The following is a 7,141-nucleotide window of genomic DNA, read 5'->3' on the forward strand; positions in this document are numbered from 1 at the left end:
GGCGCGGGGGCTCCGCGCGCTGCGGGGTCGGCGGAAGCCGGGCGAGCCTGCGACTCCCACGTGGAAGCGGGAAAACAGCCTCCTGTGCCCATAAAGTGCTAACTATCTGGAGACGAACGCGGGCTTCTCCCTTTCTGCGGAGCGTTAGAGCAGACGCCACCATGTTTTAAGTGTTTTTAAATGTATGGATTCGGGGGGCAGAGGAGTTCGGAAAAGCACGTTTCGCAGTCTCGGTATTTGTTACGATTCAGCTCTTTGTTGTGTGTATGAAGCCTAATTTTAAGGGGGCTGAGGTACCCCTCACAAAAACAGGCTGATTGCTTCACGTGAAATGCATTTTCAAGAAGTCCCAGTGACATTCAAAAGGGAAAAACGTGTCATTTGCTTTTAAACCCTGGTTTGGAGCAAATAATTGCAACCCACGTACGAAACTCTCTCTTTTCCTTTGTGAGCCATGTGGAAAAAGTATTTCTAGCCAAACGTCGCAGTGTTTTTAAAATGAAGATTTCCAACAAGTGCTCGCGGGTCTTGAAGACAAGACCAAAGTCATTGTGCGTGAAAACTCAGGAAGAAATAATTTCAGTCCTTGGGTCCAAGCCTTGCCAGGGCAAGGGAGTAATTTACACTTAGCCTTATAATAGACTTTGCGGAAATTCCATGTAAAATACCCATTACTAGTCTGTGTATGCAGCACTGTTTCCCAAGGTGGATTTTTAAAAACCAATTAGAATTGATCTCTAATGGAATATTATATTTACACGTCATCATGAAAACATAATATGACAAGAGTTTTGAATTACAAGGAAGAAGTTAACAGATGATGTTCATAAACAGCGTCTGTTTGCAGAGAACCCTAAGAATTAAAGGTAGTGATGGTTGAGATTTTGCATTTGAAATACTATAGAAGTGGTTTGCATTTTAACACTTTCATTTTGCGGATCTTCTTCCTAAACTTGCATTTCCTCATGGAAATCATTCAATTATTTTGAGGTGTAGGTAGAAATTCTTACATAAGAAATCATTTGAGGTCTAACTATGGAAAGGTTTGATAAGAAAAAAACTGGTGTGGAAAATTAAGTATTCTCAATCTGTTCATTTCTTACACACTCGTCCTCCCATAGTCCCCCCTCCCTAACTTATTGGATGCAATTTACATTTTTTATTTTTAAGACTGAGTATTTAGAATAGCTTTATAAGTTTATTTGCTCTGTAGTTGATTGTAGAAGGTGCATCTTTTTACACCTTTTAGTGTTGCGGGCATTTTTTGTTTGTTTCATTTAAAGTTAAGATGTTACAAGTCATGATATACTAGTGAGAAAAACAACTAATGGGTGGGAAAAAGGATATGAATAGGGTTGGGGATGGAAAGGAACTTATGTAGTATTCCTGGTCAGTGTTTGAAATAACCCTTCCTAATTTTATGTCACTATATTTTCCACTTCTGCTTGCACCAATGATCTTTGCTTTCTTAATTGGGGTAAAGCGGCACTATATAAAAATTACATACATTCTTGGTCTTACGCGCCATAGTAAAGTAAGACTGACAAAAAGTGATTGGGGGCTTGTGTCTTTAATTCGACTGGAATGTTAAGCTTCATAAGATTTATCCTGGGTCCAATAGGTCCTTGACACTGTTACTGTACAATTTCAAGAGGTAAATATACACATTATAGTTTTTAAAAATATAAGATGTACCAGGAAAACCATTTATTAATTGAAGGAATAAAAACTGAATTTGTCAACCTCATTCTTTCTGGGACACAATGCAGTTAATTAACATATTCTTGGGCTTGAATCTGGATTTGGTAAGCAGTGGCCCCTTTCAGAGGGGAAAACATTTAAATCTTAAAAAGTGATTTTTTTGGGGCCAAATAATATTTAGCAATTCAGTTTAATAGTTTCTTCTTCCTCTTTTTGGTGCAAGATATGTTTACTTACTTTCGAGGTTTTCTTTCATTTCAAAACCTGATTTTCCTCTTTTCCATGTCCAGAATCTTTTCACTTAGGTAAGTTATTGTATCTTATAAACAGACACCTACATTTGGCACTTTAATCATAACAGGAATGCAAATCTTTAGTGTAAAAAATGGGAACACAGACTTTATACTCCTATTCTTACATTATAAAGTCAAAATATAAACCTTTAAGTATTGTTGCATCATGGAAAAAACAATAGTCCAACTCTGAAATGTTATTGAGGTTTATGTAATGCCTAGATGATCTAACGGCATCTTTTAGATATTATTTTTCTAGTGGTAATTACATGGCATTTTACTCAAAAATGCGAACAAAGCCAATATATAACAATTTCATAGAAACAGAGTAGCTTTAAAGCCCAAAACACAAGATTAACCAAACCAAATCCTTTAAAGTAAAATTAGACAATGAGTCTTAAAGTTTTAAAATTTAGATTACACACAATTTAAATTTCAGAATTACATAACTAAACTTTTCAGCAAGTAAGTGTATCTAACAATATTAATCATGATTGATTCATTTACATGAAAAGGTGGGTAACATTTGAGGGCTACTTAAATATAGACACTTCTAAACAACTTGATAAATAAAAACTTTTCACCTATATTAATTTTAACTACTGAAAATATTTAAGGAAACCTATTTATCTGAAAATTTCTGTTAATCATTACTTACATTTTAGTTCAGTTGTACAGATAAGATAAAGTCTTGCCTTACTCAGAAAAATTAAGCTCAGTCACAGTAAACTATTAAATACCAATATTGTACATAAATGAATATTTATTATGGGCTTACTGCGCATAACACACTTGCTAGGTGGTATGTGAGTAAAAATATCACCTAGTAACTACTAGTAAGATTAACACATCATCATTGAATGGAAATTTTCCAAAATCCATTAACAAAATATCAATGGAAAACAATGGAAATGAGTATCTTTTAATGAAATTTTTAATAGTACTCCATAATATACGTGTCATGTGTGGCTTTGTATCTATAAGGACACAGTATTCACTTATGGTGAGACAAATACCAAAAGTAGTTAAAGAAATACCTCAATATTTTAATCATACTAGCATAAATATATGGCTGATAATAAACTTTTCACATAAAAGGTAAGAGCTCTTGGGTACCCAATAAGCAAAACAAAATTTTATTGAGATTTCTTTATGTAAAAGAGGACATATCTGAAAGTTTGTACAGATAATAAGAAATTGCGTTTTTGTGTTTTTCATCCAATTTATTTAGAAACGATTATAGTTTCTGATGAGGTTTAGTAGGTGAACTCTAATAATTGCTTTCATTTATTTTTTTAAAAAAACCGTAATATAAGAGCCAGTATGGAATTTTAAACACTTTATGGAAGTCAAGAACCTGAGTTAAGGGGAACAAACATAGTCTTAACATAGAAATATACCTCAATTTCTATATCTCATTATAGAAATATACTTCAATGGTGTATTTACCATTATATACACTAAGTATAATATGTACAAACAGAATGCAAATAAAGCTTTAATTAAAAAAATGAATACAAGCAATACTAACCTATGAGCCAAATTTAGGTTAAATATTTCTTTCATAGTATCTATTTATATAAATAAGGAAAAGCAAGTAAAATATTTGGTTCCCAGGTTCAGGAATAAAGAAAATTGTAAGAAGATATATACCATAGAGGAAAAAAAATACAGTTTCTCATTATAGTAGTGAAAGAGGTTACATCATAAAATACTTTGAGTTTTTATGTGATTTACCTCAGATAGAGAAATAAATGAGCCAGTACTGAGTTAGCTGCTGCTATGTGAAGACTAATACTGGAGACAACAGGTTTTTGTTTTATTCTACAGGTACTATATACACTTTTTTTCCAAAATATATTTTGAGAATGTAGAATCAGATTTAAAGGGTAACATTATTTTAAGATTAAAATTGTCCTTTTCTATGAAGTTATTCTATAAATCCTATGGACTATGGTTTTAATATTTGTATTTTTAAATTTTTTAAAAATTGATTTCAGAGAGAAAGGGAGAGAGAGAGAGAAACATCAATGATGAGAGAAAATCATTGGCTGCCTCCTTCATACCTCTACTGGGGATCGAGCCCACAACCCAGGCAAGTGCTCTTAACCAGAATCGAACCTGGGACCTTTCAGTCTGTAGGCCAACGCTCTATCCACTGAGCCAAACCGACTAGGGCTATTACCTTGTATTTTTAAAAACTTCCTTGAACTTCAAGAATTGTGGCAATTTAATGATAAAGTTTTAAGTCTATTCTGAGGCATGAGAATTAGCATACTTAGTCAATTGTCATATATATGTATGTGTATGTATATCACACAAAGGATAAATATAACTTACTGCTCTATTCTGCATACAAAACAATCCCTGGCTCACAGTAAATATTCAATAAATGTTTACTGAATATAAAAACAAAACAGATATCTGAACTGTTTTGTAATATTTGTTATTCTTTCTTTTTACTACTATTTGATAGAAATACATTAAAGCCCTGGCCAGTGTGGTAGAGTGAATAGAGTGTTGGCTTGTGCACATAAGGGTTTCAGGTTTGATTCCTCGTTAAGGGCATGTACCTGATTTACAGATTCTACCCCTGGCCCCGAGGATGCAAGGGTGCAGGAGGCAATCAATGCAAGTGTGTCTCCCACATCCATGTTTATTTCTTTCTCTCTCTTTGCCCCCCCTTCTTTCAACTCCTTCTAAAGCAATGGAAAAAATATCCTCAGGTGAAGATTAACAACAACAAAAGAAATATATTAAATACTACATTTCTGATATATAACATAAGAAAAAGTTTTATATCTGGTACATGAGTTACACTTAGAATAACCCATTTATATCCATTATGATTTTTCTTATAAGTCAACATTTAATATATTAAATATAATTTTTAAGTAATTTGGCTTATTTTATCAACATTGATATGTTCATTTTTGATAAAATTTCTGCATCAGATGTTATTTATATACAGGCCTGTTCTTTCTTAAAAATATAATTTTATTGATCAGAGAGGGAGAGGGAGAGAGCTAGAAACATCAATGATGGGAGAAAATCATTGATCGGCTGCCTCCTGGGGATCCAGGCATGTGCTCTGACTGGGAATCAAACCCATGACCTGGTTCATAGGTGGATGCTCAACCACTGAACCACGTCAGTTGGGCTATATAGGCCTGTTCTTATGAAACACTGTATTTTCTCTATTTTTCTAAATTTCAAAGTCTCTTACACATGATTTTGTTTTGATTTGGAAATAGCAAGTGTTTACCTACATTTCTTGTATTGTGTTAGAGAGTAGGGGAAAGTACACATCCTTCTTTACTTATAAATTGATGCTATCACAAGAACTAAGCTCTAATGCACTGAAAACAAAATGAATGTATTTTTAAATAATTTAGTGCATTAAGGTTTGACTGCAGTATTTGAGAAGGGAAGTTTCACATTGATTTTAACTCAGAGCACTCTTTATTAGAAGTATGAACCTGAGTAGGAATTGGCTGTAAAACTGTATCCCTTGTAAAAGAGTAAAGATAAAATACACAGTTAAGATACACAAAATAATAGTTTTATTTTTTTCCAAAACATCAATGTGAGAGAGACTCATCGATTGGTTGCCTGCACCCCAACTAAGGCCGGGTATTGAGCCTACAACCAAGGTGCATGCCCTTGACCGAATCAAACCCAGGACCCTTCAGTCCCTGCTCTATCCACTGAGCCAAACCGGCTAGCAAGGGCAACAATAGCTTCCTTTGAAGGCAGTTTTAGTTTTATAAATATCAATGACATTTTAAGAACATACTTATTATGTTCAGAAATTTAATTGTTGCCATGGCCCCTGAAAGAATTTGCATTTTATAAGTTTCTAATCTTGTAGTCACATTTTCTAACTGCACTATTAAAGCTAAAATTGCATTCTCATTTTTTGTATCTCTTTAGTGTACATATTTTCCTTATCTTACACTTTTGGTAGATTTACATTACTGTAGGTTTCTCACTTAGTTTTAGAATGTTTGAATAAATTTGATAATATATGCTTACATGGTATTAGATTCATTAATCTCAAATAGATTTCTAGCAATTAATTTGAAATCATGCTACCATTTATTTTTCGTCATGAGAACATTTGGAATGCTTTTAAAGCTTAAACCATTATCTTTTGGTAGCTGTCCAGAATTTGGTTTCCTTCATCCTTTAGCATTGTATAACTGCATTTTCTAGACCTTTATATCGCTACTTCCTGATAAACAACCATTTTGTATCTACCAGGTATTAACCAAAGCCATGAATTTGCATTGTAACTGGGCTTGTCATTTAAACAAAGTATCTACATTCCTATTTCATACTAAACTTTTACAGACACTTTTGCCTAAAAATTAATATTGGGCTTACAAGGATACATAGGGGATAGGGCAGCAGTGGAAGATTTTACAGCTTGAAACTGCTCAGTATCTAGCTAATTAATCTATTCAGACAGGCCTAATCCACTTTCTCATTGTATGAGGAGTGAGCCCCATCTTTCTACCACTTAAAAGACCTTAAAGAAAAAGAGTGATGTTAAATTTTCAATAGTTAAATTTGGAGTACAGAGCCAGATCAGAGAAATCCTCAATCAAAATTGGACTCCAGTTTCATGGTGTTATCACTTGGTGAGTCACTAGGAGAACTTGGATTCCCGCATCTTTTATGATCATATGACTAACTTCATTTTCCAGATCATCACACTATATTGCTAATTCCTGATCAACGAGCATTTGTACTCCTACACAGCAAGCTGAGGGAAGCCTTGGTGTTCTCTCTCCAGCTGTAACCCTAACCAGGCTTTTGACCTTCCGTCTGTAATGCACTTCCCCATTTGTCACTGGGGCCAACGTGGTATGTAAATGGGCGGCAGATTTGGTGGCCCTTCCACTGGCTGAACTCTGGGTCGAGTCCAGGATGGGAATTTAGTGGGTGGAGAGGCTGCGGCAGGGCAGTGAAGCAAGCACGGCCAGCGACAGGAAGCCGGGCTTCGCGGCAGCCTTCCCGGAAGCCGGCCGGCTAGCCCCCAGCCCGGTCCGTCCAGGGCCGGTGCTGGAGGAAGAGGTCGGCAGGCAGATCCTCGTGCACGGAGACGCCCCGGGAAATCCCCTCCGGCTACGATGACAAAACGC

This window comes from Myotis davidii, unplaced genomic scaffold (genome assembly GCF_000327345.1).
Source record: "Myotis davidii unplaced genomic scaffold, ASM32734v1 scaffold376, whole genome shotgun sequence".
Taxonomy (NCBI): domain Eukaryota; kingdom Metazoa; phylum Chordata; class Mammalia; order Chiroptera; family Vespertilionidae; genus Myotis; species Myotis davidii.